At 36.3% G+C, this 26,763-nt stretch overlaps 1 long non-coding RNA gene across 1 annotated transcript; it reads right to left on the bottom strand.

Moving 5' to 3' along the window:
• Positions 1 to 6,541: 6,541 nt before the first annotated feature.
• Positions 6,542 to 24,015, bottom strand: LOC129257328 (uncharacterized). Its single transcript, XR_010293068.1, has 3 exons — positions 21,904 to 24,015; positions 13,636 to 13,945; positions 6,542 to 6,620 (listed from the first exon to the last, which is right to left on the bottom strand). It is a non-coding gene; the product is annotated as an uncharacterized LOC129257328 (long non-coding RNA).
• Positions 24,016 to 26,763: the final 2,748 nt, after the last annotated feature.

The raw sequence follows: 26,763 nt of genomic DNA on the forward strand, positions 1-26,763 counted from the left end.
GAAAGGCCTATTCATTCACCTTATTTGTCATCTTGCACTGTTCAAAGCCCTGCATTAATTATGGCAGTGCTATGCCACGATGGACAAAGTGACAGGGCTCACTCGTTTGCTATTCATTAAAAGCAACTGCTCCCCAGTTGCTTGTGTACACAACCAGTCAAAGCTTTTACATAACCTAGGAAGGATATAGAAATAGAGAGGAAGGGGAAGAAAGAAAAAGGGGAAGGGATGGAAACAGTTTCAGTTTGCTGCCAAATAGAAGATAACAAATGTTACATGTACATGCACAAACACGGTTAAGTATCTCCACTGAATCGATTCAATATTCCATGCTAAAATGTTGCTTCACTTGGAAACTGTACATTTCGTCATCTTGTGACCTGTACCCCTGGTTGCGAATTGCCACATCTACATGTAAGTACAACAAGCGCAATTTATTTTATATGCAGCACAAATCTAACACAGCATCTTGGATGACAGCCCACAAAAGCTAGAAAAAGAACAAGAACCCATGACAACACATAAAGAAGCGTGATCTTCAACCAATTTCAAAGTTTGTGCTTGGCCCGACTCTGTTTGCCAGCGCTCGATGGCAGCAAACAACAAGTAGATGAAATTTCAGATAATTTGATTTCTGGGATGAGCCTACAGACCCCAAAAGGACAGCTTTACAGTAAAAAAGGGTGAATTTCAATATCTGAAAATACATGTTGAGCAGGCTGATGTTGAGGACTGTATTCAAACTTTAGTTTCTGTTAAAACTACATGTATAAGTAGCTTTGTAAATAACCAGTCATTTACAAGTATTCATATCATAATAGTGAAATCATGAACACCAACACTTAGAACAAAGCTAACTTGAATTATTTGACAATCAATATTTGATAATCACTTTGAGGTACTTACAGTTATGATATAATTCACTAATTTACATATAGTTTACAGATAAATATTTCACTTTACAGAATTTCTAAATCTTATGTGTAAAGTGGCAGCAAGTTCATTAGAATACAGTAGGGCCTAAAATAAAAGTAAGGCCCTATTTTATTTTTTAAAAAAAATTCAGTGACTTCACTCATAAAAAAATTGGTCAATGCAGTAATATTTTAATTCATACATGTAATGCAGCAAAAGCGAACAATGTAGTGGAATTAGCAGCCGACTCCTAATAATTTCTTGAGGCATGAAATGAAAATAAAAACCATTATTCTCACATTCAATAGAATACAAAGGATCAGGGCCATAATTCACTTTGCAAATACACAGGCGAACGATAAAACTGCCAATAAAAATATCCCTGATCGTCACTAAAAAAAAAGGGATTTAAACTGAGAAAAGAACATCCGCAGGAAGGTCATGATGTTGATGTTAGTGCAGTTATCGGAGTGTGAAATTTGTGTACACTTACACCACAATGCAGAAATTTCAATGGGCCAAAACAGATTGTATTGTGGCTATCAATGGGACAAAACTAAAAAATACCTCCTTCTTCACAGCCATAAGTTATTTCTGTGCTCAATGGCCCAACAAAAGCCAGAAGCGGAACTCTGGAAAAATTACCTGGCTGCAGTTTGGAGAGCGTGAGGATCGCATAAAGGCAATTTCCAACAAAATAGAAATGACATAATAAAAGAAACCACTTGACTATTAATTTCAAATGAATCTTAGGACTACTTTTCTTGTTATCCCATTGAGAATCATTTAAAATGTAGGTCTAATTATAGTATTAAATTCAAGCCATTGTAATGTTGCTAAAAACTTAAAATTTTGATGGGACAATGATGGCAGCCAACAAAAAGAAAACTGTTTCATTAAACATGGAAGCTATTTCACCCCCATGGCATCAGTACAAGTATGTAATCTTGTCACATTTCGCCCATTTACACCAGATAGAGAAAGGTGAAAAAAGCAAGTTATCCGACATCCCAACAGCAGGTTCATACCAATGAGATGCACGGATTGCACTGCACTTAGGCACTTGGGAGGAGATGGATCCGAAAAAGAGTAAAAGGGAGAGCATCGAGATGGCATTAGGCTACAGAACTGAACCTGCACGAGATGGCTGACTGTGAACGTGACCATGCCTCAGTACACCAATTTATGCATGAAGCTTTTCGTAAAGCAAGGCTGCACTCAGCGGGGTGTAAGCCTATTTAGCACATCTCAGCTGTGAAAAATGTAGAATGGAGAAACACACTGTCCCCATTTTTTTATGCGCGCCTGTAGATGCAGGCTTTGTCAAGGTGTGCTTGGGTTCTGTATTAAGAATGTCTATCAAGACCTAAATAACACTGGGTGCAGATACATCAGAAAGCATTGATCTTATTGCCAACCTGTCACTTTGAATATCCCTATGCCTTTAATGCAGGTAGTGTAGTCACATAATCACAATGAAACATACAGTGAATTATTAAAAAGCATAGAGGAATAGAAAAATACAAATTGAATACACTGTATCTCCAGTCTCTAGGCCTATATATACCTAAGCAAAATCCCTATGAATCATGCAGTTCTTTATATTCATGCACTTGATTCCAAATCATTTACATGTATCACAAATAGTACGTTTTGTTTTCTTACTAGCGAAAATGTAATCATCAATGTAAAATACGCTTTATATGAATAAAGGCCAACATTATTCATCACAAAATGAATAATGGGATTCGGATGATGGAATGTTGGAAATAAAGATTTTCGCAATTAAACATCGATTCCACGAATAAATTTCTTTTGGAGTGTTATATTTTGAAACTCCTCACTGCAAACCAAGAGGCGTAGTGAGGCAGTCACAATATTATTATTATTAAAATAAACATAAACACCATACATGTAGGCCTACATCTTACATGTACCTATGACCTGCACTATGATGCACTAGTGTACATGTATGCACACAGAGATTCTCTGCATGCGCTGCATAAATGCTCGTTTCCTCCGATGTATAATCAATTCAATCTTGCCACATTTGTTGAGGCAAAGCTATCAATTTTCACTGATAAAAGCATTTCTGCCAAGACGGTGAAAAAGAAACCAGCTCCCACTGGCTTTTTGTGCTGCACAAATTTCTCCTCCCAAAGGTCTTACTGTTTTTTTTTTAAATAGACAACCCATACTGTACATAGGAAGTCCATTTTGGACAAGGTTGCCTACTTGGATAGCTGTGTCCGTTCTCAGTTCTCACACATCTACATGTAATGGATCATTGAACCACCAATCAACTGAATAATTCTTTCAGTTCTTCTCATACATATACTGTACATAATAATAAGAATATGTCCATTTATATAGCGCAGTTACTATGTGCATATAGTACTCAACTGCGCTTTGATACTTGGTATCATATTATTACCCAGGCTGTAGCTGAGCCGCCATATTACATGTAATAGGCGCTATAAGAGTTCAAGGAAGAAATCCTTCCGGGTACCGTTTCACCTCACATGGGTCGAGTGCAGCACAATGTGGATAAAAATTTCTTGCCGAAGAAAATTACACCATAGCTGGGATTCGAACACACAACCCTCTGTTTCAAAGACTAATCCACTGGGCCACAACGCTCCACAAAAAGCTCTCAAACCAAAAATTCAAACTCAAAACTCATAAACAATCAAGTACACATGCGTACTACTACATGTACACTGTAAGTTCTGATTTGTAACAAACAGGCCTCCAAAGGCTCTAAATTAATACATGTAGCTAAATTCACAATTTTTCGAATAAAGTGTATATTATGGATGTGAAATTTATTTTTCCTTCAAAGTCCAATTTCTAAATCTAGTCTGGGTTACTTTGTCTTTATATAGACATGTAAATACACAAGTGATACAGATATTAAATGCTATTTAGTAGTTTTTGCATGCAAAGAAAATTCTGACAAAATTAGGTGATCTGTTGATTCTGATAGATCACCTACATGTATTATAAGAAAGATGAAAACAACAATTTCAAGGAATCGAATCCAGGAACAAAATTTTTAAAAATATACATATATGTACAATAAAAATGTTTTACTCAAAAGGAATGCTTCTCAGATGCTCACTTAAGCTATGAAACAAAAGAGCTGGCATGTTTGGGTCAAATTTTTATATGTACGTGTACAGCAGGGGCCCATTTATGTGTCTGTGTCCATTGCATGTGAGTCTCATTTCGGTTAGCCCTATTAAAGTTTTACACCATACACTTATTTTCAGTACAGTATACAATTAACATTAGCAATCTTTTAATTGACATTCAACTCTTACATATACAGTGCGTCCCAGAAAAAACGAAACCGAGATTTAGCGATGATTTATCATAACTTAATCATAAATAAAATAGACAAATGACCTACCAATGTAAAGCTTAGAATCTCCTCTTTCATCTGGTATTACTTAGATTATTCCTCATTCACGCATGATTGAGCATGATTGAGCAAAAACAATTTGAAGAAAGGATGCCAAAAACTCATTTGGCGGGGGTATCTGAATTTCAAAAAGAAAATCACATGACTAAAAAGTTCAATATCTTCTTTTTTCTTTGATACCTAAATCACAGAAAATGATCAAGTAGTAAAAAAGTTATGATCCCTCGAAACAATGCTTGTATTTCCATAATTTCATTAAATAAACGTGTTTTCACCGGTTTCCCACTGAAGCTATCGCACGGTAACAAAAGACTTAATGCATGGCTGATCGTCAACAAAACGGAGTGTCGAGTGAGTTTGAACGCTAGCATGTAAAACCTCTTCATTTTATGAAATTATTGAAATTCAAGCCTTTATTCAAATAACCAGAACTTTGTTATTTCTTGACCATTTTCTGTAATTGAGGTATCAAATTAAAGAGCAGATATTGAACTTTTTAAAAATGTGGTTTTCTTTTTAAAACCCAGATACGGCCCGCCAAGTGACTTTTTGGTATCCCCTTTTCAAATTGTTTTTGCTCACTCATGCGTGAATGAAAAATAATTTAAGTTATTTCAGATGAAAGAGGAGATTCTAAGCTTTAAAATGGTAGGTCATTTGTCTATTGTATTTGCGATTAAGTTATGATAAATCATCGATAAATCTCGGTTTCGTTTTTTGTGGGACGCACTGTATAAGATGCAAGATGACATACATGTATATATCAGGCCTCTGCCTCTGTCGGGCAAGTGATGAAAAAAATTTGCTTGCTTGATATAAAAAAACTGCTTGCCGAATTTTTTTTATTATTTTCTTTGTTTTTTCATTTTTTTTAATGAAGGTACTACACTTTTATTTTTGAAGGTCATACAAAATAATAACAATTGAGAATCGTGTATGCCTACAGTAAAGAACACATATTTAAAAGTTTAATTTCAGCAAAGTAGGCCTGAGTCATTACGTTTATTTTGAAAAATAAAACATTTCGCTATTAATAAATGGGCGTTTAAGGTTTAAGAAAAAAAACAAAAGTAGCTAAAATTTCCATGAAATGGTCATCTGTTTGAGATAATTCCTTGGAATTGTTTTGATTTAGTTGGAAACTATCAAGAAAATGAAGAATATTCAGCTCTTTCCTACTATGAAAAAGATCATTTTATGATGTTACAAAAAAAGTGAAGTGGAGTGGCTAAAATTTCACATTTGGCATCTTTAAATCCATGAAATGGTTTTCAAAATGGAAGCAGCAGCACATGTTATTCTCAATGTTAAGACATTCCTTTGCACAGTGCCTCAACTGAAAGATCAAAATGACACCAATGGGATAGGAAAAGAGCTCTTTGAAGAGTCAATTTGGAAAAAAATGTTTGATGCCCCTGTGGAATTAAAAACACAGGACTTCTGTCTTAAAGGATTTTTTTTTCATCCACTATACGAAAAACAAAGACAGAGTATTTAATTTGACACAGGAAAGGACCAATACTCATGTGACAGTGAACATCTGAATTGAATGTTTCAAGGTCTGGTTAAGAATTCATTCTCACAAAAAATAAAAATGCCTTGAGATAACTCTTACATTAAACCTATAATTACTTCATGTTGACGGTCATAATGATTTTGATACTGCTGCAATAGGGCCGGGTCATAATGCCTTAATGGTTCTTTTTTTTTGCCATTGCCTATTAAAGATGATTTTTCAGTGGAAAGGTGAAATAAAAAAATATGTATTTGAAATTAGTGTCACACATGAGTGGAAAAGATGGTTTTACCTGGACCTATGCTGTAAGGAAGTATTTCAATGTGACTTGTGATTATGCTGAAATTTGGACCCAATTAGGGGAACTGAACAAAATATTCAAATGCCATTTGCCTCATCTTTCCCACTAAATATTAGCCTACCTGCATGTACAAATAAATAAATTACAAGGCCATTAACCAGGAAACAGTATGGCATTAACAAATTCTTCAACATAATTAAGTACATACATGTATTACAAAACTACTAAATTGCACAACAATATTTTAAGTGCTTTTTTAAACTCAGTTTCATTGATTGGAAGTTAGCTTTCAATAAAAAAAAATGTAATTAGGAAAAATATGGGGTATGATATTTAATCATTGATCCTATTAGGATCCATGATTTAGTTGAACTTCAATTCTTTATACTTACAAGTCTTCTAGCTGTGATAACCTGTCAAAAGTTCCATCTGGGATACTGGCGATACGGTTTGACTGCAACTCCCTATTTTGGTTAAATAAAGAATAAGGCAATATTAACTACATGCACATAAATGTTATGTCACAAAAGAGAAGAAAAATTAACCCTTGTAAACGATGTAACAGTGTAGACCTTCATGTACATACATCCATATATCTAAAGGAAAGTTTGAGAAGATTATCCCGAGCATACTGTATCCCATCTTCAATAGTAGGTCCTACACAGATATTTTTGGAAGACATATCTCTTGCATTTCAGAATCACAAAATTAACATAATTTGATAATTCAAACAGGATATTTTTTTAATAACAGAGGGATATCTTAGATGCATCATATATAAATTCAAAAGTCAAAAGTGGCCTAAGCTTTCGATCCTAGCAGAATCTTCGTCGGAGGCAAAATGACCTAGCAGAATCTTCGTCGGAGGCAAAATGACCATTTTGCCTCCGACGAAGATTCTGCTAGGATCGAAAGCTTAGGCCCCTTTTGACTTTCTAATTTACTCCATTGGCTCTCTTTTATTAGATAAGCAGTTTTCAGCAGCTTCTTTTTGCCATATATAAATTCATTGTATATTGGAAATATAGAGGTTAGAATACAGACCATGAATCAATTTTTGTTCCCTCAATATAGTCAATATCCTTGTTAACAGTAGGTGGTTTCAGACCGCCTCGAAGTTTGTCAGTTCCAGGTATTCTCTGATCGGGAAATTTACCCCGATCAGAAAATACCAGGTATTTTGGTAATGTGAAAGCAAACTACGCGTAATTTCCCCGAAAGAAAATACCCGCTAAATAGTAGGTACTTGGCGAAATTACGAGAACTTTCGCTGGGATTTTTCCAAAGTCGCAGGTAATTTGGCAGTGTGAAAGCAATTTACGGGAACTTTTAGCCCTGCGTGTCGTTGGGCGCGGGCGCCGTGGGTGGCTGCTGGGCTAGTGGTTTTGAATCTCGCGCCTTGCCTGCTTATCAGACCATACTGCGCATGCTCCTAACTTCAGGAATTTATCCCGAAGGGTATGTTTCAGGGCGGTGTGAATGCAAGAATAATTAATGGGTATTTTTTAGCCTAAAAGTGTTCTCGTAATTTAACGGGGATTCTTGTGATCGAGGCAGTTTGAAACCACCTTCTATGCCCCCCCCCCCATTGAAAAACTATCTGGAAATCAGGACATACTACTCTACATGTAGCACAAAAGATTAATTTTTATTTGTACTGCATAGAGTATTCCCATTTCCTGTTCCCTAAATGACAGTAAGATTTACTTTAATGGAACAATAGGGAACACAAAGAAATGCAAATTTTGTGTGCATGCTGTGTGAGTCCTGGTCCATTCATTTACTATGATGCAGGCATTGCACAGGTGTGTGCCTATTATTAATCAAATGAATTACCACAGTCAATGCCGGGTAAGCTGTTAGTGGTGCATCAATGATTGTCCAATCTAAAAAGGTCTATTCATAAGAGCTGCACTAGTCATTATGGGATATGCTTAACTTAAGTCCCATTCATAGTCTAGAACTCCTAGACTCTGTTGTCACATTAACAGAAGCATATCTTTAGTTTTTAGAAAGTGTATTCCTGAATTTCCTAGAAAGACGTTAAAGAAATAGGCCCTATATTGTTTCATTCAGATGATGATTAAGAATGACAAACGGTATCAATTTATTTGCTGTAAAATAGACATGGACACACCAAAGTGACCAAACTATAGATTAGTATTGGTAGGAGTCTGAAAATTTAAACTAGGTGCCCTATTCAATCAGTCAAACACCTTCTGGTCAACCACAACATGTACAATGTAAGGGTAAAGGTGGAAATAGATTGGACTTACACATTTAGTACTGACTCAACTGGAGGTGGGATGGAGAAAATTAATCTATGACAAAGTGCAAATCAATGCTTACAAACAACACCTGAACACAGGATGGCAAAATCAGAACAATACAGTAGGCCTACATGTCCATTTTTAGCCATCCAGCATAACTTAGTGTACATACATGTAGCTTTAGAGAAATGAAAGGATGAACACAAACATCATGTAGGCCTACATATGTACACACACACCTGTAAGCCTACAGGTTATACTGCGCATTTCTAGTTCTAGATCTACACCTACATGTAAGTTGCAAATTACACATAGTCATAGACCTACATGTACATGTATGTAAAAAAAAAAAACACCAAAAACACATATTTCGTTGTTCGAAATGGAAATCTGAGAATAAGAATATTCTGAAAATTCATTGACTACAGTGTACATTTAAAACTTACACTAAAGGGCAATTCCATAAAATAATCAACCTTTTTGTACGTCCAACCCCCATTTTTCTCCAGTTTGCCTTCACTTTATAAACTGACCAAGTCATGGTCATTTAAAAGCATTACAGACTGTCAAAAGAACATGAAATCTGAGACGGAAAATTTAATGAAGGTCCTTAATATAGGGGGTCGGACGTACATATTTTATGGAATTGCCCTAAACATACTAAATAGAAACTTAACATTCAGGCCCATTTGTCATGTACCAGGCCTGTCATGTACATGTAGGTACCCTTGGTGTTAAAAAGGAAAATTTGCTTATTACTTATTAAATGACAATTCTAACAAATCTGGGTAAATTTGTGAATTCATTTCAGACCATGGGAGAAATAAAAATCTATGTTTATGATCAGTGTGGAAAAGTATAAAAATGTTCAATTTAAAAAAAAGAGAGAGAATTGAGAAAATAAAGCCACAAACACAGCCACATAACTGCAGAAAGAGATGGCCTTAATTTGTCATCACTGTTCCATTTATGTGATCCACAAGACAGCTTTGGAAGGTGTTGAGATACAAATATTAAACCCAGCCAAAGTGGATTCCGGCACTTTTTTGGGGTAGACCAACAACAATAGCCCAGGCTAAATTTGAGGGAGAAAAAGGCACCCATGTTTTCTTAATCTGTGGGGACAAAGATTTCCCCAAATTTGAGCTGCACTCTGGCTCTGGGCAACATTCCTGTCTTAACTATTTGGTCACGCCTTGCTGCAGGAAAATCTGCTGCCCATTATAAAGGTCATGGTGAATACAGAGCCGTGCACTATGCACAAACACGCACAACAAAGAAAGGCTGCACAAATTAGACTTCTTACACCTGCAAAATGATGAGGATTACTTACAATCTTGAAATAACTCTTTCCACAGACTTTTTTAAGTTTAGCAAATTGAAGTTAAATACAGGTAACAATGAGGCTGTTCTCACTACATTCCTTAAACTAGTTTACTGGAAACTAGTTTAACGCTCAGTGAGAACGGTCGAAGCGGTCTTGGAAGCGATCTTCCAAACCAGTTTGAAAAACCACCTCACGATGTAGTTTTCAAGATCGCTTTGCCTCGTTAAACTGGTTTTAGCGTGAGGACACAACCATTCTTCGGGAAGCGGTCTTCGCACATTTTGAGCGCGCTACTCCACACGACAGGTGTAGAATGCCTATGCTGCGGTTTCGAATTTCGCGCGAAACGTGTCACCCCACTGAGAGCGTTTCCACAGCAACAAGAGCGCTTTACGTGAAGTTATTTTGAAAACCACTTTCGTGTGATCAAGTGGGAACGCTAGCAAAGCGATCTTCCAAAGTGGTTTCCTGAATCGGTTTCCAGTAAACTAGTTTTAGAAAGCTTAATGAGAACGGCCTCAATGATGCTCTTGCTCATATATGTACATTCATGTTGTACAACAGGGATAAATAGGCCTTTGAAGTATGCAAAGTACATTACTAAATAATAAATGGAGATATATCAAGTCTAAACTCCAACGCTGAATGCATTTTACACAAGGTCTAAAAATGACTTTAAAAAACCCATTTTGTTTAAACATAATTTTCTTTTTAAATCTTCAAAACCAAATGACAATTACATGTACATGTATGTTGTTGTCTCCACCTCCCACCATTTTGTAAAAACAAACATGCTACATGTGGCCTACATGTATACAGTAAATTGCCAATTCGTCTACTGCCAACTCGTCCACTCACCACATGGTCTACTTTCATTTAGTCTAATGCTATTCTGTCCATCAACATTTTGTCTTACAACCATTTCGTCCAGTAACCATTTGGTCCAATCATCACTTTGTCTAATCACCATTTCGTCTATGACCATTTTGTCTCATAACCAGTTGGTCTAATATTTATTTCATTTTCATTCATTTCATACAATTAACACATGTAATCCAATTAGACCAAATGGTATATGGACTAAATGGCTATTGGGCCAACTGGCTATTAGACGAAATGGTGAGCGGACGAATTGGCAATTAGACTATGTGGATAGTGGATGAACTGATGGTAGACCAGGAGTTGGCAATCGGATGAATTGGCAAATTGGAAATAAACCCATGTATACATGTATGGACACTTATACATGTACATGTAGGTCTACATGTACATGCAGTACTGCACATCATGAGTCGTGTAACCATCTGAAAAAAGGGTAATTAAGCAAACTCAACAAAGTATTTTGAACTATGAAACTGATTAATTCATTAATGAACATATAATGTCGGCCTGTTTCATTTGATTTTTTTATTCAAATAAATTGTTGCCTACATTTACTAAAGGGATACTCCTGGCTGAATATATTTATATCTCAATAAATAGAGTAAACTTGAAGCAAAATGCTGAAAATTTGATCAAAATTGGATAACAAAGAACAAAGTTATTGAATTTAAAAGATTTGCATCATTCAAGTAAAACAGCTCTAAGCATGTCTTCATGAATATTCATTAGGCGTGCTGATGATATCATATTCCCACTTGTTCTTTTGTATTTTATTAAATGAAATAAGGTTAATTCAAATATTTTTATATATATTTCCAAGAACTAAACAAAATTTGGATTGACAACTGATTAAGTGCATTAGTTATTTCTTGCTGCAACTTATTTCATCATAATGGGAACACATCATTTTCACATTTATGAAAAAAGTATGATTTCATGTAACAACATAAGAAAAATGAAAGAGGGGATGTGACATCATCATTCCACCTAATGAATATTCATGAAGACATGCCTAGAACTGTTTCACCAGAATAATGCAAATGCCGATTTTGACGAAATTTTCAGCATTGTGCTCTGTGAATTTTTCTCTAATTACAGTATTTAGATATGAATATCTCCCCCTGGAGTATCCCTTTAAAGGTCAAGTCCACCTCAGAAAAATGTTGATTTGTATCAAAAGAGAAAAATCAGACAAGCACAATGCTGAAAATTTCATCAAAATCGGATGTAAAATAAGAAAGTTATGACATTTCAAAGTTTCGCTTATTTTTAATAAAACAGTTATATGAACGAGCCAGTTACATCCAAATGAGAGAGTTGATGATGTCACTCACTCACTATTTCTTTTGTTTTTTATTGTTTTAATTATACAATTTTTCAATTTTTACGAATTTGATGATTAGGACCTCCTTGCCAGAAGCACAAAATGTTAAAATAATGGAATTCCACGTGTTCAGGGAGGAATGAAACTTCATTTCACATGACAATGACGAGAAAATCAAAATATTTCATATTTCATATAATAAAATACAAAAGAAATAGTGAGTGAGTGATGTCATCAGTTCCCTCATTTGCATACCGACCGAGATGTGCATATAACTGTTTTGTGAAATGAAGCGAAACTTTAAAGTGTCATAACTTTCTTATTTTACATCCGATTTTGATGAAATTTTCAGTGTTATGCTTGTTGAATTTTTCTCTTTTTATTCAAATCAAGTTTTTGTTGGGGTGGACTTGTCCTTTAATGATAGACATGCATTTTGGGAACCATTCCTGGACCAACTCTGTGTGGCAAACGATTCATGCAATGCAGCAGATTACAGTAGGGACAGACTGACAATTAGTAGGAGTGTCAGGACCAATGTTATTCACTGTCAGATAAATGATCCACTTGAGGATTGCAAGGACCATTACTTGTACTTTATGTCAATCATGAAGAGCAAGAATGATGTAGGCCTAGTCCTACAGCATACAAGGGGGGATACATAAGCCTATGCATAGAGCTATTACAGAAGGAGAACCATCTTCCAATTCCTCTGTTAATCCTTTGTTATCGCTTCCTTCGGGCGAAGGCACGATATCTACATGTAACATCAATCGGCGAGCCGCCAGGCGAAAGTTAGAGCCCGCTTACATAACGCGATAAGCCCGCTTGTAAAATCTGAGGTCAGAGATTTTTTGAAGGTCCCTGCAAGGCACCGACGTAAACGACGTTCACCCACATAACTTCCCTTCGAGCTGTTTTTTTTTCAAAATCGAAAAACACGTCATAACTTTTTATTCCTACATGTAGTCCGATATATTGATCAAATTTTCAGTGTTTCATTGGTTATGTTCTTTTGTGTGTCTGCTTTTTCTTTCTTTTTAGTCTGGAGTATCCCTCTTTAATAGGGAGTGTAACTAAATGTGTACAAGGTAGGATTTTATTCTCCTTATTAAAATTATCTAACAAAAAGTTAAAGATTATCAAGCTGGTTGGCAAATACATGTACATGTATATAATAAAGGGCAATCAAAAAACATACATTCACAAGTCTGAAAATGCATTTTCTTTGGTGAAACTATTAGGGTTATTACACAACAGATTATTATGATGAAAAAATAGGTTTAAATGGGATTTGACACATCAAAAAGACTACTTTAAACACGTTTTATTTGAGGAAAACATTATTGAATTTTTTGTAGACATGATTGGTCATTGGTCATTAAGTTTAGATCTAATTGAACATGTAACAAGTTACACCATCTGCACCCTATTAAAAATAAAGTTTAATCTACTCAAGGTCAAGCTTTGTCAAGACATATCAAAATTACTGTTTCTTGGTCAAAATATTTCATTCTGTCACTATGCATTTACAATGCTAGGCCTTCACCCAGCTTTACGGCACTGAAAAATGCGCCATGAATATGACTGAACTGAGGGCCAGTGCTAGTGTGCATGCAGGACACGGATTGCAATTGCAAACTAAAGCGAGGTAATCAACTGGCTTTGATACTCACAGCATTGTGACCCATGTCGGCAAGTCGGTCGGAAGACTCGTCAAATGTCGTTTACTGCAGTCTACCAGGGAACCTAAGCACCAGCATTCTTCTGGGCAAAGAACATTCTGTGCTGATACATACTTGGAATTATCCAAAACTAGGCAGTAGACGACCAAAACCGTGTAAAAACATCGGAATATCTGCGAGGAGTCGGTCGCCATTTTGGCACCCCTCGTAGAGCCGGGTGTTGACCCTGTCCAGTGGCCGACGCTGGAGCGATCAGTTCTCGCTGTGGTAAACAATCACTTTCGCAGTGTTATCGTCCTCTCTGTAAGAATAAAATCCAAGAAGAACATACTGTCAATGACAGAAAATGTACTTTCAACCAATCCATTCGTGAAACCTACATTTCAATCCTTATATTGTCTCATAAAAACAAAATCTCAAAGAGTTTCAGCTTTCTTCGCGTCGGTTCGTCTTTTCTGATTGAACTTATGCTAACTCGAGCTACACAGAATCCCTATGCATATTGCATTGCTGTACCGTATTTACTTCAATTCACTATTTCGTGAGTGAGAAGCACTCGAGTGTGTAAAACCACCCACGTTTTGTGTATGATTAATTATGCATGCAGCCGTTCGTATACGAAGCGCAATTGGCTGAAAGTGGTCACGTGTGACAGGTCAAGAGCTAAGCTAAGAGCTAGTTTCTGGAGGTGATGACAACCGTAATTTCTGTTCTCAACATAGCTCTCAAGAAAATAGATATTGTCCAGCTGAGAAAATGACAGTAGAAGATGTGGCGTATGAATACACTGCATCAGATTTATAAATGGAAAATATCAGAAGGGTATTTGAAGATGTATATTGCAACAAACCAATAAATAAATGACGAAATAGTTGTATGGTTTTATATGAAAAATTACGATGGGGTATATTTAATATTTTAGGGACAGTGATTTTCCGTTTTACCGGTAGATAAAAAGGAAAGACTGTTTAGTTCTTATACTTTTCATGTAAAAATTCATGGAATTCACCTTTACTAAACGGAATTCAGGTTTTTGCTGTGTACATTTTCCGTGACAAAACGGAATTTCAATTTTTAGATCAAGTTGAAACAGATTTTCAGAAACGGAAAAGACAATTTTTTGAAACGGAAAATCATTGTAAATGAACGAAATTATAAATACATACTATGTATTTATAATTTCGTTCATTTGTCTGTAAATTAACGAAATTATAAATACATACTATGTAATAGTTTATAATTTCGTTCATTTACAGACAATGTCTGTAAATTACGAGAAAAATGCCAAATATTGAATTTTAAAGTTTATCAATATTTTGTGAAAACAGTATATGCACATCGTCATGAATATTCATTTGGTGGGCTGATGATGTCATATCCCCACTTTCCTTTTTCTTATGTTATTACATGAAATCATAAATGTTTCATTTTTTCATACATGTGTAAATGATGTGTCTCCATTATGATGAAATAAGTTGCGGCAGTAAATAACTAATGCACTTAATCAGTTGTAAATCCAATTGTTTTAGTTCTTGGTATATTTTTTTTTAATAAACCTAATTTCGTATAATAAAATACAAAAGAACAAGTGGAGATATGACATCATCTGGGGCCCGTTGCAGAAAGAGTTGCAATCAATCGCAACTCTAAAAATCAAGCGCAACTTGATTTTCAACCAATCAACAGCAAATCTTTAGAATTCAATAACTTCGTTATTTGTAATCCGATTTTGATTATTTTCTGCATTTTGCTTTGTGAATTCTACTCTATTTATTGAGATATCAATATTTACAGCTTGGACCATCCCTTTAATCCAAACTATTTTAATGTCGCATATTTTCTAGTATGGCTCTGCATGCGTCTGGATTAAAATTTAAAATCAAATTTTGTGCAAATGATGAGTGTCATATACACGGCTCATTATTTCTTTAGAGTCGCATGATTTATATTTTCGTCGTGCAAATAAAATGATCTGATAATCTTCCTATGAAAATCGCACTTCAGTTGACACACCTGAACATGCTGAAGACGCGTCTATTTAGGTTGGTCAAAATGTCAAGTGTGAATCATACTCGAATATCAGAGCTGCCAAGTTGTATTTTGCATTTTCAGTATTCTTATCCCCCAAAATCAGTATTTTGACAAAAAAATCAGTATTTTTACCGTGTGAGATAAGTATGTTGTATTTTTCCCCAAAAAAGTGTATTTCATAATAAAATGCTTGGCGCACTCGCCCATCACGGCGCTCAAGCTGCATGCAAGCTAAAATGTGCACTGCTCTTGCAGATGAAAAAAAAAAACATTGAAACTTGTGTATATCTCACCCTGGTTTTTACAAAATGATTGAAAAAAAACAAGTTACCTGAAATTTCATTGATCTAATAACCATATCTGTGTACGTTTTATGAAATAGATTATAGAGACATATAGAGGTGATTTTTCTCAATAAATTTCGATTTTGTATTAAAAAAAAAAACGTACTGCCGTATTTTGGTTGCAAAAACGTACTAAATGCGGAAAAATCGTACTACTTGGCAGCTCTGGAATATTAATCAACATTCCAATCTTACAAACATATATGTTATTTAGCAACCGTCGCGTTTATTTTATCATCGATTATTTTTTTGTGAAAATTTGAATTTACAATTTTTGGAAAATCTTGCGCCCTCGAAGTCCGGAGTCTCTCGGTAGGCCCTATAATGCTTTATTACTTTAAAAGTGTCATTTGATAACTTTATTTTTTAGATTTTTTTTGACAAAACAGTGATTGAATGGCAGAAAGATACACATACAGACAAAGATTATATCCTGAAAATGAAGAGTGTCTTTTTTATAATAGTTAATCCGCATCCGACCAAATTGAATTTTTATTTACATCTCAAAATTCCCTCAATGGAACACATTTTTACATTGCCCACATTTAGTGTTTAGGGTATTTAGAAGAATCGGAAAAGTGTCATGTACTTATTTTTTTTTTGGGGGGGGCGGGTTTATCAATAAAAAGATGATTTGACAATTAAAAACTTTTATAGTAAAAGTTGAGTATTTTGTTTGCATTACAGTTAATTTTCTTCTTTTCACTCCTTACCCCGCTCCTTGAGCAACCTGAAGCGCACTATTATAGTATATCAACATCCGATTATCATCCCCGTGATCGTCATCTTCCTCATCATCATCATCATCACCATCAATCCATCATCATCATCACTATCATTTATCGTCATAACCATCACCACCATCATCATCGTCACCATCATCAACAACAACAACAACAACATCAATTATTATTTTCATTCGCGCATGAACATTCATTCAAAGATGTCCAATATTCAGAAGAAAGAGACATCTGTTCAAGGTTTTAATGTGATATTGTGCATGGTGATGTGAATAAAATGTCGTTATTCACGACGGCCTATGAGCAGGTATAACGAAAATGGTGACGAAATTCTCAGCCCTGACATCATGGACATAGAGTGATGATTACTGTTAGGGGTGATCATAATGTGTTGAATCATGTAGTTTGAAGTTCGAACTAGATAAAATGGGGGTAAATAGCCTCAGAACTACCATTCGAATGAGTTGCATTGGTTAAGTGTGCAGGTGCACGCCGAGTGCCCGTTTTAATCTTTTCCCATTGGTCGATTGATTGATGTGTGCTTGCAAATCGATTGCGGGCCGAGAAACGCGGTCAATTAAGCAATTAGAGGCGAACACATTTTGGCACATTATTTGGAGCTTGTTTCTGTTTTTCTCTGAGCGAGATTCATACAAAATAACATTAAACGGGTCTTCTATAATCAACAGTTGGTGCAGTTCTATTGTTGGGTTTAAAACACGCTTATTGACATGATGTTCTTTCAACCACCCTGCGCTGATGATGAAAAAAAATATGCCCCCGAATTGGGGGGACAGGGAACGTGCATAATGGGGCATGCATTGTCTGAGAAACATAAAAATATGAAGCCTATTATTACGTTAAAGAAATGTGATTTACTAAAATATATATCTTTAATGAGGTTGGGCAGCACCCCCCCCCCCCTTCCCCAATGTATAGGCCTACATAATATGCACTGTGCAACGGCACATCCATCCATCTCTTCGGCAATACGACTTGTGATGGCGCTGTTTGAAATAACAGTCACAGGGATACCATCAAACCACACAGTGAATAAACTCCTTGGCAAAATTTGCGGGGTATATACGTTGAACACTCATCAGTGGGGGAGGGGAGAAAGAGAGAGTGGGAGGGTGTCACAATAATGTAAACCATGTCTCATCTACAAAGTAATCACAGTTTTTTTTAATTGTGTCAAGAATTACTTAGTATTATAATCTGATTGAAAGAGGTAGGTCGTATAATAGGATTGTATATTATACATGCATGATCTCAGAAGAATTAATCTTAAAAAAACGCATGGAATGGGTGTTTGAAATAAAGAGTCTAATTTCGTGAGGGATTTGTTAACAAATGCATAGAGAAGACTGTAAAGTAAGACTGGGGACATGCAATCGCCTCCTTTTCCTTAACATTCTTTCTGATCAACCGAATAATCAATACCACTCATTTCCGAACTCTTGAAATGTATATCTTTGGCAATAAAAACATAAGAGGCGATAATTCTTCAACACCTGTAACACAGGCAATTTACTCGCCTCGTTGCTTCTTGAACGACTCAATTGTTGTAAGCGATCGATATGCCGTTCGTCCATTATACGTAAACAGTGAAAACCACCACGTTCTCTTTTATAATGCTGCAGCCGCTTTGTTTAAATAATAGGAGGGATTTGCTTAATAGAAAGTTTAAATAAAGAATTTCTCACCTTGCCGTAACGGTGCGAAATTTTGCGCACGGTCCGATAATGCGGCTCCCTTATTCATTGCGCACGTCACGTGTTCGTGCCCTGAATGCTAATCACCTTCTTGTAGGCGATGGTTCCCGTTTTCGGCAAACCTGAAGCTGTTTTTCAATGAATCCTTTTATTTTCTAACATAAAGGTGGAGTATCTTGCCACACACCTGCACCACAAACCTTGATAAGATGCGAACAAGACGGTGCATTCTCATTGGGAAATGAACTCCCAATATTCGGCGCGCAATCCGCAGAGGTTTTTCCTGATACTATCGCTTTTATGCAAAATAATTAAAGGTTTATAACCTTTTGAATTGTCTATAATTATAGTCTCCACATTTCCATGTTTATTCCCCTCTTAAATGATGACCATCACGTTAAAATCTTTAAACGATCTTCCTTTATAAGAACACCTTCAATGGATACTATATATTCCCCCTTTTCGAGACTATACTTTCAGCGATGCCGCATTATACAAAGCAGTTCGTGTCAGAGCACATCATCGACGGCTCAGTTTTCAATCGAATATGTATAACTAATGTCCTCCCTCTCCATTTTTTTCTCGAAAACACAAAGTATCAATTCATAAGTTTGTCTGGTTTGAATGATTCCTAGTATACGTCTTTCAACAACACAATTACATCATCCGGTTGATTGACACCGTTACTCCATAAAAAACCCAGACAGGGGCCGCGGCAACCCCCCCCCCCAAAAAAAAAAAATAACCACACGAAAAATTACCATCTGATAATTTTTATTTAATGTTCAACCCTCCCCCACTTTCTAAACCGTGGTAGCCCCTGTCATGGGTTGTAACGGGTCTTATGATAGGGAGCTCAAGACGATCAATTTTCCCCCCATTATTTTGAATTTCTGAGATAAAATGGAGAAACACGACCTATATACCCCTGTTTTTGCTGCTCTTCTCTATTCCATTCCCCCATTTTCCCCTTTTTCTTCTTTTTTCCAATCTCACCTCTTTTTCATTACTTTAAAAAGAGGCGGTCGCCCCTATCCCTATAGCGTCGTCCCTGTAAAAACTCATCCGATTGCACAGAATGATATATTATGGCTTCCGATTTAAGGTTGATTTCCTCTTGGAACCATCATATTGCTTCTGCAATTACTATCACTGAAACAATTTACTAACACAAATTACTAACACAAATCTATTCAAATGTGCACTTTAATTTAGAAATTTTATGCAAAATAGAATTTATTAGTTTGTTTAAATGACAAGACACTTATCTTGGACAATGATGAATTGATTTTAATAGATATTCAATCAAATGCCCATCTGATAATGTAATTTTGAGGTCTTTGTTTGGTACATTGAGGTGAATAATTTCGATTTATGTACTGAACTCAGAACTCGACTATCAAAACATGAAATTATTCAACCGACGTGGATTCGGATTTAAATGTTCTTATTTAAAACAAACGAATTTCAATCGAGATGGAAATGGAACAAAACATTATACAAATGACTGCATGGTCAAAACATCCGTCGTCTGTGCGGTGTTCTGTTTTGCTGAAAATTATATAATCAAATAAGAATAAAATTAAGAAAGAAAAAATAAACAAGAAAGTTTGTAAGTTCCAAGTGATTTCAGGAGGAAGTTATTGGTTCAATATCATTGACAAAAACGGTGATGAAGATGATACATTGCCTTTTGACTGACTATATACCTTCATGTCTGCTCATGGATGTGTTGTCATCCATTTCATTCCTAGTATCTTGTATTATTTATTGCGAACATGTTCATTTTTTTTGTTGAAAATATGATTCCGAATGTATAAAACATAAGTCGATTGAAAACTTTTAGAAGAGACGGTTGTTGTTTGTTATCTATACCCCTTTATATAGTTCCACTCTTATAATGAATGATTTTTTTTTCTAGGAACTAAAACGTGTTTTAAACGGTTGCAATGAACATCTTGGGCATTCCTGAACATCTTCGATCACTTTTGCTCCTGTAGATTTTTTTTTTAGGGATGTGTCTTCCTTTGAATTTCTTTCACCCCCCTCTTATTTCCATCTTAGTTCATCTCGCCCTCATGTTTCCCCTAGCCAACACTCTCTCAACCTCTCCCTGCTCATCTGCCATGACATTTTATGCCAGGATCCATGTTTAGCCTAGATTTTGCCCCTCTCTTTTCCACTCGGGCCCATCCATCGCCATTCCCTGTCGTTCGATTGGGATGTGTCTCTCCGATTCCACGGTGCGCATATCACCTTTCACGCCGCACTTTCTGGCAGGGATAACCCGCAACCCGAGCACGCCATCCTACCTGCTGCAGGCAATGAAATTATTTTAACGTTATATCATCGACCAATAACCCACGGGCATCACCCACCAAAATGTATGAGGGGTCCCCTCCACTATGTGGATCTTTCCTCTTTTCTATTTTAGAAGGTTGCATGGCCTTTGCGCCCTCCAACTTCATGTTCCTTTCATCAGAAAATTCGGTCATGTTTTCTTAACTTTTTGTCTCATTTTGAAGGCATTATTCCCCGTTTCTACTGCAAAGCCAATATGTGCATTGTAACGGCAATACAATTTTGCTAGGCCTATACATGTACATGTACATCATTGGTTTGACTTCATTCAGACAAATATTTCTTATATCTCTAATCAAAAACTTCAAACAACCAATGGATTTTTCTTCTTCCAAAGTTGTAGATGGATACCATTGATACTTTCACTAAAACTCGTTCTTTACACCTTCAGACATGTTTGAGGTGAAGACGCATCTCTCGTTTCAAAATAAAATTGATAACTGAAGTTAGCAGTGGTGTTCTGTCAATGATATCACACTTGGAATGCTGCTATAGAATGATAATATTGATTTCACAGCTCCTGATTTCACATTAACAAACTATTGTACAATATCACTGGAAAGATAGCTATTTGTTGTGATCTATATATCAAAACAATTAAGAATTTAGGTCATTAAGACGAAAATTATCAAAATCAATTTTATATTTGACATATAAGAAAGTTAAACCAGTGATACCAATCATAGTTCATTGCCAACATAAATAACTACTTGAACCACCGCAACAATGATAAAGTGTTCATGATGATGAGCACCCGTCACAGTTTACACACAATTGAAATTGGAATTGATATATTAATAGCATATCTTAAATCACATTGCAACATTATAGTATATCATGTAAAATAAACATACATAAGAGATAGATACTAAAATGATATAGTAAATCGAATTTACGACAATATAGGCCATGGTAATGCATACCTTCAAATTAATGTCAAAGTATAGTTTAAAGTAAATTAAAACAGGAATGAGTCATTGTTACGTGTGGTCTGTATATAGTCAGGAACATGAACTGCCTAATTTTGATCATTTCCCATAACGACAGACTCATTTTTCATTAACTCACCTGAACAGTCCAATCCTGCGGTGTGGTTTATGTCGGTCCGATTTATTCACGAAACTTGACAGATAAAATCACCCTGTGAGTCCGTTTAATAAGTTTGGCTCGAAAACTTGTCCACTAGTAAAGATAATTCAGTTTTCATAATTCGGTCACAGCTGTAAGTCTGTTGTCAGCCAAGTTATGCATTCAGAGAATGAGAGATGATGCATACTACGCCATATAGGAAACATCACACCGCTTCGCTTCAATGCCTAAAGAACCTTGCTGTATTCCCGAATATTTCATCTGAAAATAATCCCTAAGCTTTCCACTCTGGTAATTTTCACATCAAATACGAAGAGAATGTGGAATAGATGAGAGTGGAGGACATCGATCGTGGATTGCGCATCTAGAGCAGAAAAGTTAGCCAGAAAAGCCACGAATATAGAGGATGAGTGATACAGGTGAGATATCTCCTTCAAGCAAGTATCATTATTTTTTTCTCTTCCTCATAGAATCCAATGTTCCATCAAGAGAGACAAGACACCGCATCGAGCAGTCATTCATTCTCTACGAGAGAACTGTCAAACACTGTGTGCATGTATGCCTCCTACTATACACCAATAAGATATGAAACCCCTACCCTTTCATGTCATCAATACCTGTACCTTTCTTGAAAACACCATAACCCCTGTTTATGTGTCGGGGTGCACCTTTGTTCCCTTTCACGCGGTGTTTAAACGTTCCAATTGCTTTTGTGTTAGTGGAGAAGGCGAACCCCCTTCAGGAAACAAAAGAGGGATAATGCTTGCTGACACCTTTGTGAATAGGCCCTCGAGGCTGAGTGAAGAGCACACCTGGATACCCTTAAAGCGGGTCAAACAAAGCTAACGTCTTCCTCATCAAGAGCGATGGCCTTCCGATTTCGAGGATGCTTCATTCACGATCCAGAAGTATGAATATCTCTTGTATGAAAAGGAACTGTCAAAAATCGTCAAGTATCCTGCCAACTCAAGGAATCACCTTAACAATCTTTCTGAATCATAAATCTCTTTATAAAATCGAGGATGCATCGAGCGTCCTTGAACGAAACTCGGAAATTTTGCCTTATTCCAGTTTCCTTCTCCAGATATCTATTTTGGTTAGGTTGTGTTTGTCGAGATTTGAGGTAAGCAAAGTCGCTGACATTCATACACTTCGAAAGCGAAGGTAAGATCACGTTTTCTGCGGGCGCCCCGCCCTTGATGAATCACGTCGAATACAGGTAAAACAAGAGGTGAGCTACGCTTATCGATCTGATAGTCAAACAAGAACAAGATCGAAGCTACAATTTATTCACCAAGTGGACATTTACAGAGAGGGTCCTTTGCTATGAGAGAATGAAAATCCCAAAGCACGCGTTCATCCAGTTGTTCAAATAAAAGTACATTTAATTCGTAAATACTCTGAGAGGGTATGTACTTCTTCTCTTCCCTTTTTCCTATTTGGATGAGGAGCTGTCTCTTTATAAGCTGAAGATGACACACCTGGAATATCGCCGATAGCTCTGAGGGAAAAGGAAAATGTAGAGATAGAAGGAATGAAATAAGTGCCTTCTTGGTGAGCAGAAAGTAAGGTCCACACAAGTTTTCAGTGATATTAGCATGCATCCAAGCACGGCGGGAGGCCTCGCAAAGGTGCAAAGGAGATGCGTCAGCGGCTCTTTTAGAAGTGATACGGTACAGACACCCTGCGCTGATGTATAAAGAGAGCGAGAGACTGATTGTGGCTGTTGACTGAAAAAAGAAGAATCTCCTTTTAATAGCCTACGTGCACACCTCATAGCCAGCCAATCCCCAGGTAAAGTACAAGCTCCTCCTGGCACGAGATGCTCAAGCAAAAAAGAAAATGATGATGATGATGAACACCCGTCGTGTGCTCTATTATTCTTTCTTCCCTTTCTCTTTCTTTTTTCTTTCCTCTTTTTTTGTCAAGTGCCTTTTTCTGTGTCTGTTTTTACCTGCTCACATGTGGGTGTGACAAGGTTGGGATGACTAAATAACATACCATCCAATCGGGAGCGAGAAGGGGTCGGTTCAGGTTCCAAATGCTCACCTCCAAACCGTACGTGCATACTGCGCACAGTGGTGTCTCCGTGCATACCTTACAGGGGCCCACACGGCGTATGCTCTGCTGTGCCCGTCAATCAAATCGTCACTTGATATGCAGGTAACACACCAGGTAAACGCCAGACTAGTTTGTCCTTGCAGACCTTATTCTAGCTCAGCATGGAACCAATCCGAAAATGCAATTGTCCCTCGTGCAATCTACGCCTGCTTTTCTATGCCTTGTGGGGTATCGGGTGTGGTGTATACACTTTCTATCAGATAAAGGGCAGGGCCTTGAAGGGGATCATTATAATGGCGTACAAAATGGACAAAAAGGGGACAAAATAGGGAGGGGTGATTTGGGTGAACTAGTAGAAATTTCTATTCTAGGGTCAAGGGTGATAATCTTCTTTAGTTTTGGTTATTTTGAAAATTTCAACCTGATCAATACATTGAAAGGGGAATTTCCACTCCCAGAAATGATTTGCACATAATTATTTTAAAGAGAGAAAAAGAAGCCTCACGCTGAAAATTCAATCAAAATCGGACATAAAATAAGAAACGCAATTGTGATATTTCAAAATATCGCTTATTTTCACAACTGACAGTTATGCCAAACATGGTGATGCAAATGGGAGAATAGACGAAGTCGCCATCACTCATCTTTATTATTAATTTATGAATCGAGTTACAATAGGCGACAAAATAGCAGTTCTGAATGGCTTTGGAGTTTGTACGCTAATGAGGACATTAGTATATTGAAATATTTCATACTTATGATGGCTTATCACAAAATGAATACTGAGAGTGTGACGTTATCGATTTCGCCATTTGCATCGCGATTTTTAAAGGGATTAATAACGTTGCTTTTTGTTCGATTTCTTTCTTTATTCGAAATAGTTTTTATAGGCCCCTCTTCTTTTGATTTTATTTCATTGGCATCAGATGCGAATATGAATCAATTTTTTTTTGTATGGGAAGGGATCAGCTGAAGTCAAATGCGTTTTTCTTTATCATAAAACTAATCAATAATAAAACAAAATAGACAAAATGAAATAATTGGGTCCAATTGTATAGCTTGGAATGCTTAACTTGCCATTGCTAACATTAACTTTAAGATAGGACCCTGTATGTTTTTACATTCTGAAAACAAATAATGGAATTAAATTGCGTTTTAAAGAGCAATCACAATTAGTCAGTTTTCTGAACATAATGCACGTAAACAATGATCATGATTGGCCACTGCAGGTTTTCGATTGAACGCTAGCTGTCTTTTGAGTGACCATTTTGAACTTGCGAGCAGAGACAAACGTGCCAAGAGGACGTCATGTTTGATCATATATACTCGGAGGAAAATAATTATGATCTTTATCTTATACAGAGTTTCCTTTAAAAATATTATCTATTGAAAGGCCTATAAATTTTCATTAAAAGTAAATCATTACCCTGACTTAACTTCAAGAGGTTACCATCTAACACAGATTAGACGATAAAAAATAAGTTATTTTCACGGATGAATGAAAATATTATAAGTTGGTTATAGGAATATCTCTGTTAAATAGTTTCCTAGAAATATGAATTTACAGATCTATAAAATCTTGAATTGCCCTTACATCAGTCAATGTAAACAATGCAAAACTGATATGAGCACATGTTTCTAATGTATGGCAGTACAACTAAAGATGAGTTTGCCTGAATGTGTATGTACGTTAGAGGGTGTTTGCGTGTGTGTGAGGAGAGTGCGTATCTGTCATTTATGGGACCTGCCGGCAACCAATAACTTATACATGAGATTCATGTATAAACCGAGGACACACAATAAACCGAAGACGTCCTCAGTTCGCGGACTTGGTTTTAAAGTATGATTTTGTTCATATGTAAAGTAAAACAAAAACACTCGATCCTGTTGATATGAGATGTATTCGGTTGTTTAGTAATTTCAAATTATATATATATATATATATATATATATATACATACAAAGAAGTAATGCATTGCAGTTCCAACAAAGTTTATTTCCAAGTATTCTCCAAATTTTCGACGCAAACCTCACGTCTTAATTCGTCAGGGATACAAAGCTTCGTCCCTGACGAAGACGTGAGGTTTGCGTCGAAAATTTGGAGATTACTTGGAAATAAACTTTGTTGGAACTGCAATGCATTACTTCTTTGTGTCTTTTGTCTCATCTGTGTCCAACCCGCGGAATGTAATATCGTTATATATATGTATATATATTATATATATATATTTCCATGGGCAGATAGCTCTGAGGAACTTTCATTTAAGCTTCGCCTACCATTGTTCTCTTCATTCATTTCTTTCACAAAATATTTAAACACAAGAGTTGCCAAAGCTGTTGTACATGTATAATTTCTCATATAATATGTGTGAGGGTGTGTGTGTGTGTGTGTATAAATCTGCGCGATCCACCGTGCGAGGATGGGTGTGTGTGGGATATATGTTTTAGACCAGTTTCAGGAAAATTACAACACTTAATTAATGTCAGTGATCATTGAGTAGAAATACCAATGGCTCCACTGTATGATATTCGGTGAATAACAGACGACCAACCCAGATGACATGTGTCGCACAGTTTGCCTGATATATCCCCCAATTGATGTGAATAGACTAATTTCAGGTATATTCAAAAGTTTTATTTCATCGGCCTACATTTTGAAGACTACTGCACGTCATGCTCTCACACCAAATGATGGAGGTGCAAACACGAATCGAGAAATTAAGTAAACCTTTCTGTAAATATACTTAACCTCGAAAATGATGCATCAAAAATTCTTAT

Source organism: Lytechinus pictus, chromosome 3 (genome assembly GCF_037042905.1).
Source record: "Lytechinus pictus isolate F3 Inbred chromosome 3, Lp3.0, whole genome shotgun sequence".
Lineage (NCBI taxonomy): Eukaryota > Metazoa > Echinodermata > Echinoidea > Temnopleuroida > Toxopneustidae > Lytechinus > Lytechinus pictus.